This window comes from Dendrobates tinctorius, unplaced genomic scaffold, assembly GCF_039654945.1.
Source record: "Dendrobates tinctorius isolate UK_male_01 unplaced genomic scaffold, ASM3965494v1 ptg000068l, whole genome shotgun sequence".
NCBI lineage: Eukaryota > Metazoa > Chordata > Amphibia > Anura > Dendrobatidae > Dendrobates > Dendrobates tinctorius.
This window is the reverse complement of record NW_027361736.1, coordinates 3,892,013-3,901,912: the sequence shown is the minus strand read 5'-3', so window position 1 is coordinate 3,901,912 and position 9,900 is coordinate 3,892,013.

Genomic DNA, 9,900 nt, shown 5'->3' with positions numbered 1-9,900 from the left:
CATAGTTTAAACATGTAAAATCTCCGTGTTCTCAGTATGGATTACACAGCAATCTAAAAAGTGGAAAAAAAGAAATGCATTTGAGGCGTACACAAATATATACTTTTGGTGTTATTTTTAAATCTTCATATATATTTCTGTCTCAGTAATACAGTCCAGCCTCTCCGCAATAGGAAATGAGATGCATACAATTAGTGACATAAAGGCTATTGATTGCAGAAATCTAGGAATTATTATTCACGGGAAAAACTTCCGTCACAATTCTCATAGGCGATGCTGACCCTCAATTAATTTGTGTATTGAGACAGTGAAAACATTTTTTTGTGAATAAAGTCTTGCTGTATCGCACTTCCGTTGATTCCATCACTGTTACTCATCTCAATCCAATTTTTATCACAGGGAGCGATGTAAACATGGTGCTCACTGGCTATCATGATCTGTCACGTAACTTTGGAGTGCAAAAGACAGAAGCCACAGGCCATAGGCGATTCTATTTGATTGGCATGAGAGGGCACATTTTGAAATGTGCGCCGGAATGTCACACGTTTGTGAGTAGGAAAACTGTGAAACCTGATGATAAACCACCACTGCATGTAATTGTGAGTCGACGTTCATAAGAAATGGAAGCCACTGATCATCTGGAGCTAGAGCCCGGCCAGCAGGACAGGGCAAAGCTACATCATAACCATCATCTTTCAGTTCAATCAATTTGTAGTGGCAGTCCCAGTGAAGGATTTGACAGCCCAGACTACACAGCGGAGGAGCAGGGATAGTTAAACATTGCAAATGCTGGGGCCCTGCCCAAGCAAGGGGGGCACACTCGTGGGCGTCGGTACTGGCACTGGGCCCCTCATAGTGCGGCGGTGTGTCTGACGGCGGGTGTGCACCACCACTGTCAGAGACATTTGATTGCACTATGAGGGACCCTATGCCTGTGCCCGCGCCCAAGAGTCGGCCTACCCACCTGTCCAGGGCAACGGCACTCGCACGGTTTTGTGCGCTAGGTGGTGACCCCGGCCATGGGAGGGCGCCCACTTAGGGAGGTTTACAAAGTGGCATATGTAGTTGTGGGTCATTCAGCTGCTGCAAAAGGCGAAATAGGTCAAGTTCGCGGAATAGGAGGACCAAAGCAAGCCATTTTTCTGGCAACCTATGTGTCATCAAGGGAAGGTGGGACAAAATCCTTGGAAACCCATGCATGGTTCATTTTAATGAAGGTTAGATCATCCACATTTTGGGTTGACAGACGGGTCCTTATTTCTGTCAGGATTGATCCAGCTGCACTGAAGACTCTTTCCGATAGCACACTTGCAGCTGGGCAAGCGAGCTCCTGTAAGGCATATTGTGCCAATTCAGGCCAGGTGTCCAGTTTAGCGGCCCAATAGTCAAAGGGGAATGACCTGTGCAGGAGAACATCGATATGGGAGGAAAAGTAGTTGTTAACCATAGTTGACAACTGCTGTCTCCTGTCACTTTCCATCGATGCAGTATTACCAGTTGTGTGAGCGGTCCGTGAAAAATCAGTCCACAACATTGTCATGAAACCCCTGTCTCCAACGCCACTTCTGCTGTGTGCACCACGAACACCTCTGCCAAGCTGCCCCGGGCCCGTACGGCTCGTGTGAGAACCATCACCACTGCTGTGTGCGGGGAATGCCTCAACCAACCGGTTAACCAGAGTTGCTTGTTTAGTAGCCAATATTAGGTCAAGGTTCTCGTGTGGCATTATGTTTTGTAATTTGCCTTTATAGCGTGGATCCAGGATGCTGGCCAACCAGTAGTCGTCATCGTTCATCATTTTGGCAATGCGTGGGTCCCTTTTTAGGATCTGCAAGGCATAATCTGACATGTGGGCCAATGTTCCCGGTGTCAATGATGCACTGCGGGTGCTGGGTGGAGGAGCACTTTCTGGCAAATCCACATCCCTCCAGTCACGCACAAACCCTGTACCAGACCTTGCCATGCCAACATTTTCACTTGCCCCACGAGTTGCATCCTCCTCCCCTAAGTAATCATCCCCATCATCATCCTCCTCCTCCTCTTCTTCCTCCACCTCATCCAGCAGACAATGGCTGAATGTCATCAAGGATTCCCTCCACCTCTTCCTCCTCGTCAACATTGGCTGCAGACGCCTGCTCCTTAAGGTGCAACAAAAGTTTGCATGAGCAGATGCATAAGTGGGATGCTCATGCTTAGGATGGCATCGTCTGCACTTACCAGCCGTGTGCATTCCTCAAAACACTGAAGGACTTTACAGAGGTCTTTCAGCTTCGACCACTGCACACCTGTCAACTCCATGTCGACTCTCAAAGTGCCTGGCCGTGTATCCTCCCACAAATGCATTATGGCCTGCCTCTGCTCGCACAGCCGCTCAACCATGTGCAGGGTGGAGTTCCACCTTGTTGCAATGTCGATAATGAGGCGGTGGTTGGGAAGGTGGAGCAATTGCTGCAGCTTCTGCATACGAATGGCGTGTACAGGCGACCGGCGGATGTGCACGCATAGTCTTCGCACCTTCTGGAGCAGGGCTGTTAACTCCGGATAATTATTGAGGAAGCACTGCACCACCAGGTTCAAGGTGTGAGCCAAGCAAGGTATGTGGCTGAGTTTTGAAAGGGCTATGGCTGCCACAAAATTACGGCCGTTATCACTAACTACCTTGCCTGCCTCAAGATGTACACTGCCCAGCCAAGACTCAGTTTGTCGCTGAAAGTACTCGGCCAGCACCTCGGCAGTGTGTCTGTCGCCCAAACACATCATCTGCAACACAGCCTGCTGACGCTTTCCACTAGCTGCTCGATAGGGGGACACCTCGTGTGCAACAGTAGCAGCTGCAGATGGAGTGCTCATACGACTGCGCTCTGTGGACGAGCTTTCGCTTCTGGAGGAGGAGGAGGAGGGTCGAACGCCTACAGCCAACTGTTTCCTATACCGTGGGCTAGGCAGCACTGTCCCACCACCGCTGTCCCCTGTGGACCCTGCATCCACCACATTAACCCAGTGCACAGTAATGGACACGTAACGGCCCTGGCCATGCCGACTGGACCATGCATCAGTTGTGAGGTGCACCCTTCCACTCACTGACTGCTTGAGTGCATGGACAATGCGGTCTTTCACATGATGGTGGAGGGCTGGGATGGCTTTGCAAGAGAAGTGGCGACTGGGTAGGTCATAGCGTGGTACTGCATAGGCCACGAGTTTGCGGAAAGCTGCGCTTTCCACCAACCAATAGGGCATCATCTCTAACGAGATTAGTTTGGCAATGTGTGCGTTCAAACCCAGTGTACGCGGATGAGAGACCGAGTACTTTCTTGACCTACTCATAGTGTCTGGGAGGGTGAGCTGGACTTGAGAGCTGCATATGGTGGAAGTAGCGGTGGACAGGGCGGACTGTGAGAGGGTTGATGATGGTGATGGAGTTGGTGTTCTTTCTGATGGCCTAGATTCAGTCTTTCGTTGATATAACAGTGGGATTCCCTGACTGCTTTGGCCTTGCAACGACACCTCAACATTTGCTGCTGTGCTAACCGGTGGGCTTACAGTGGGGGAAACAATGTAGCATTGCTGATTACCTTCTTTGTGATCAGTTGCACATGTGGTACTTGAGGTTTGGTGTTGCGTCCACGCTTGCAAGTGCATGCTGGTTAAATGTCCAAGCATGCAACTGGTATTCAAATTTTTCAGATTTTTCCCTCGGCTAAAGGTCTTTGCGCACTTCTTACAGATATCCTTGGCCTGATCATGAGGATTTTTTTTCAAAAAAGTGCCACACTGCACTCTTCCTACTTTGGCAGACATTTTGCGGCCTAGCACGCTGTGATATTTTGACCCTCTGGACAAGCTGTCCAGCAACTCTTTTGATTTTTGGAACCTGTCTTTGGAGTGCTCCGGGCCTGCCAGATAACAGCTGTTGCGATGTCGATGTCTGCTGTGGATGCTCCTCCTTCTCATCTGAGTTATTGGAAGCAGCACCCTCTTCCCCCAATGGATGCCAAACTGGGTCAACAACTGGGTCATCCATCACCTCCTCTTCAATGTCATGTGCACCTTCCTCTGTGTCACCGTGTATGGTGGTATAGTGTGCGGGAAGGGGCACCTGAGTCTCATCAGGGTCAGAATCTGGCTCTGTACACTGCGAGGACAATGTAGTGCTCTGAGTGAATGTACCAGCAGAATCATCTATCAGTGGCTGTGCATCAGTGCACTCCATGTCAGATTCATCTTGGCCTGGGTAATACACCATTTCACTTGATAATCCAGGCATGGTATGTGAAAACAGCTCCATGGAGTAATCATTAGTATGGCCTGCGTCATCCTTCAATCTTGGTTGGGGTGAGGGACACAAGGAAAGGTGTGGTTCATGAACATGAGCCTCCAATGACGACTCAGTGCTTTTATTTTTTACAACTTCAGAAGAGGAGGCGATAGAGCTGGAGGCTGAGTCAGCAATGTAAGACAAAACTTTTTCCTGAAGCTCTGGCTTTAAAAGCGGTTTGCCAACTCCTAGAAAACTAAGCCTTCGAGGCCTTTTGGAGCCAGACGATGACGCAGGCTCAACACCTCCTGCATTCGGTCCTATTTTGCTTTTGCCACTACCATCAGATCCACCACCAACACCATCATTACCAGCTGCCAACCCCCGCCCAATTCCACGGCCTCTTCCACCAGCCTTCCTCATTTTTGGTAGAAAAGTAGACAAAATCCCACAAACTATATAGTAATGTAAAACAAGGTACAAGGTGTCTATATGACAGGGGAGATTTTGAATTTCTGCACACACTTGTGGACACTGGACACTTTTGGATTGTGTGAGGCCCACTGAATATCACAGCGCTATGTCACAGGCTCGATGTCGCAGGTGTGAAAAATGTCACTAGAGGATAACGGAGATTTTGAATTTCTGCACACACTTGTGGACACTGGACACTTTTGGATTGTGTGAGGCCCAGTGAATATCACAGCGCTATGTCACAGGCTCGATGTCGCAGGTGTGAAAAATGTCACTAGAGGATAACGGAGATTTTGAATTTCTGCACACACTTGTGGACACTGGACACTTTTGGATTGTGTGAGGCCCAGTGAATATCACAGCGCTATGTCACAGGCTCGATGTCGCAGGTGTGAAAAATGTCACTAGAGGATAATGGAGATTTTGAATTTCTGAACACACTTGTGGACACTGGACACTTTTGGATTGTGTGAGGCCCACTGAATATCACAGCGCTATGTCACAGGCTTGATGTCGCAGGTGTGAAAAATGTGACTAGGGGATAACGGAGATTTTGAATTTCAGCACACACTTGTGGACACTGGACACTTTTGGATTGTGTGAGGCCCAGTGAATATCACAGCGCTATGTCACAGGCAGAAATTGACAAACTACAAGGTGTATATAGAATTGGGCAGAATAGGAATCTCCCTAGAGTGTAGGTCTGTAAGAACGGAACAAGTCCTCGACTTATTCTTACAGAGCGACACACAGATAGCTTCACTGTGGCCGTGATAACAGCTGTTACACGGTACTGAGAGAGGAGCGTGCACGTACACGGCTGTCCGGTGTACGTAAAATTGTCAAGCTCTGTGTTTTTTAAGTATACGGACTGACACACGCTGTCTCTCTATAGTTTTGAATGTGATCAAACAGCAAATATATTTAACTGTTTGAAAGCTAGACAAAACTAGAAGGTGCAGGTCTGTAAGAACGGAACATGTCCTCGACTTATCCTTACAGAGCGACACACAGATAGCTTCACTGTGGCCGTGATAACAGCCGTTATACGGTACTGAGAGAGGAGCGTGCACGTACACGGCTGTCCGGTGTACGTAAAATTGTCAAGCTCCGTGTTTTTTAAGTATACGGACTGACACATGCTGTCTCTCTATAGTTTTGAATGTGATCAAACAGCAAATATATTTAACTGTTTGAAAGCTAGACAAAACTAGAAGGTGCAGGTCTGTAAGAACGGAACATGTTCTCGACTTATCCTTACAGAGTGACACACAGATAGCTTCACTGTGGCTGTGATAACAGCCATTACACGGTACTGTGTGAGGAGTGTGCACCGCTGTATGGTGTGAAAAAATGCACGCTCAGTACCTCACCAGGACAAAAAAAAAAATTGGGATTGCTTTTAAAAAAGCAGTTTGCAGAGCAGTGGGTAAACAGCAATGCAGCCGTCAGGAAGCCTTAGAAGGCAGCCTAACAACCAACACCGCTGATCCAGCAAAATATAGCCTCCACTTGCACTGCACACACAGTGACTGGTGTGTTGTACAGGCAAAATCGCTAGCAGCAGAAGCAGTTTTTGGTGTCTTCTTCCCTGCCTAACGCTCTCCCTACAAAATCATCAGCAGCAGCTCTCCCTATTCTGAGATTAGCATGAGTAACATGGCGGTCGGCGTGCACGCCCTTTTATACCCCCTGTGATGCCCACCAAAGCAAGCCAATCACATGCATGCCCTTCTGAAAGATGGTGGTGACCCCTGCCTATGTCATCACGTTGCCCACAGTGTCCGTGGATCCTGATTGGCTGAAAAAGAGCGCAAAACAAACTTTTGAAACGCGACTTTGGCGCTTAAGTCGCCGACCTCGTGGCCGACCTCATCCTAGGGTCGGGTTTCGTTTCATGAAACCCGACTTTGCCAAAAGTCGGCGACTTTTGAAATTTTTAAACCCGTTTCGCTCAACTCTACTAGCCACCTCTCCTGTGTTGGATGTGGGATGTACTCCTCCTGTAAAGATTCCCACAATGCCTGTGAGATCTGTTTTACTATCCCTGAGATTGTAGAAATTCCAAGCCGGAATTGATAATGGAGAGAGGAAAAGGATTCTCCAGTTGCAAGGAATCTGTTAAAAAAGGCAAAGACAATAATTAATATAAACTACCAACAACAACATGACAGTTATAAGTCTGTTGAATGAGAAAGCATAAAAAGCAAAAAAAAAGGCTTACCGAAGAGTCACCATAAGACGCTCCGCCGGTGATATGGAAAAGCACAAGTAGGTGTCCTTTCGCCTCATTTGTTCTCCAACCCGTTCCAACAAAATGTCAAAGTTTTCAGATATCATGCGTAAATATTTGAAGAACTTTTCAGGGTTTTGCCTCAACTCCATATAGAGCTTTGAATAGACCCCACGTTTCATTCGCCTTGCAATGATCGGATGGATCCAAAGATGTCTCTGCCACCGCTGACGCAGGATGTGCTGTCTTGCTTCCTCCTTGTCACAAACAATCACTGCCAACCGATTGGCCTCAAAAGCAAAATCCGCTTATATGCTCACAATGTTCGCCAGAACTCCTTCCATCTCTGCCACTTGCTCTACAACCTTTCAAAGATGGGTTGTTCAAACAATCAAGATATATGTTTCCAGTACTTTCCAGTAGCCAATCACGTTTTGGGAGCCTCCGATCTGGCTTCTGAAAAAACGGATCCGTCGAAAAAATTGAACAAACGGATGAAAAAAATGGATGCAACTGATGAATCCGTTTTTTCAGCGGATCCGTCGAAAAAACGGATCAATTGCATCTGTTTTTCACTATTTTCGATGGATCCATCGTTCCGTCTCGACGACGGACTTTGACTGACACCAAAAGACTGAAGTATGAAACAGGCCTTAGTCTCTCAGAAGTCCTGTGACAAATTTTTTGTGCATAATGGGTATTGTAGGTATGAAGAATTGGGTTTGTAATCCAGAGTCTGTTGGGAATTAGATTCTCCTTTTTGCATTTAGATAAGAAAAAATGTCGCTGTCCATTTGTGCACGTTTCTTCAGAAGTGATTTTAGTTCCATAAAGATGCGGTACATTCTGGTATCCTCCATTTTTATACAGGAAAGATGTACTGTGTTAGCCAGTAGATAGAAAAATAATTAGAATTGAAAGTCCTCAGTGATTGATACCTTTTAATGGCTATCTGATAAGATGGTAACAAATTGCAAGCTTTCGGGACTACTCAGGTCTCTTCATCAGTCTAGACTAATACAAAATCTTGCTGATTACTGCCATTTTTTATTGCAGAGTATTTTTCCAAATCTGTCATTCTGTGTTTTCTTGTTGGATCTCAGTTAGTGGGTGGTGTGAGCATTGTCTGATCGACGTGTTCACATTTGTGCATGTCACATGTGTGTTTTTAATCCGTTTTTTTCCTTGCTTAGCATGGTTTGGGAGACCCCACCCCTCTCTTGTGTGACGTGCACATAAGAGCTGTCTCAGATCACAAGCCCATACTAGGGAGACAGACATTGAGCCTGTGACATAGCGGTGTGATATTCACTGGGCCTCACACAATCCAACAGTGTCCACAAGTGTGTTCAGAAATTCTACATCTGCCCTGTCCAATAGTGACATTTTTCACACCTGCGACATTGAGCCTGTGAACCATAGCGGTGTGATATTCACTGGGCCTCACACAATCCAACAGTGTCCACAAGTGTGTTCAGAAATTCTACATCTGCCCTGTCCTATAGTGACATTTTTCACACCTGCGACATTGAGCCTGTGACATAGCGGTGTGATATTCACTGGGCCTCACACAATCCAACAGTGTCCACAAGTGTGTTCAGAAATTCTACATCTGCCCTGTCCTATAGTGACATTTTTCACACCTGCGACATTGAGCCTGTGACATAGCGGTGTGATATTCACTGGGCCTCACACAATCCAACAGTGTCCACAAGTGTGTTCAGAAATTCTACATCTGCCCTGTCCTATAGTGACATTTTTCACACCTGCGACATTGAGCCTGTAATATAGCGGTGTGATATTCACTGGGCCTCACACAATCCAACAGTGTCCACAAGTGTGTTCAGAAATTCTACATCTGCCCTGTCCTATAGTGACATTTTTCACACCTGCGACATTGAGCCTGTGACATAGCGGTGTGATATTCACTGGGCCTCACACAATCCAACAGTGTCCACAAGTGTGTTCAGAAATTCTACATCTGCCCTGTCCTATAGTGACATTTTTCACACCTGCGACATTGAGCCTGTGACATAGCGGTGTGATATTCACTGGGCCTCACACAATCCAACAGTGTCCACAAGTGTGTTCAGAAATTCTACATCTGCCCTGTCCTATAGTGACATTTTTCACACCTGCGACATTGAGCCTGTAATATAGCGGTGTGATATTCACTGGGCCTCACACAATCCAAAAGTGTCCACAAGTGTGTTCAGAAATTCTACATCTCCCCTGTCCTATATACACCTTGTACCTTGTTTTACATTACTATATAATTTGTGGGATTTTGTGTACATTTTTACCAAAAATGAGGAAGGCTGGTGGAAGAGGCCGTGGAATTAGGCGGGGGTTGCCAGCTGGTAATGATGGTGTTGGTGGTGGATCTGATGGTAGTGGCAAAAGCAAAATAGGACCAAATGCAGGAGGTGTTGAGCCTGCGTCATCGTCTGGCTACACAAGGCCTCGAAGGCTTAGTTTTCTAGGAGTTGGCAAACCGCTTTTAAAGCCAGAGCTTCAGGAAAAAGTTTTGGCTTACATTGCTGACTCATCCTCCAGCTGTATCGCCTCCTCTTCTGAAGTTGTAAAAAATAAAAGCACTGAGTCGTCATTGGAGGCTCATGTTCATGAGCCACACCTTTCCTTGTGTCCTTCACCCCAACCAAGATTGAAGGATGATGCAGGCCATACAACTGATTACTCCATGGAGCTGTTTTCACATACCATGACTGGGTTATCAAGTGAAATGGTGAATTACCCAGGCCAAGATGAATCTGACATGGAGTGCACTGATGCACAGCCACTGATGGATGATTTTGCTGGTACATTCACTCAGAGCACTACATTGTCCTCGCAGTGTAATGAGCCAGATTCTGACCCTGATGAGACTCAGGTGCCCCTTCCCGCATACTATACCACCATACACGGTGACACAGAGGAA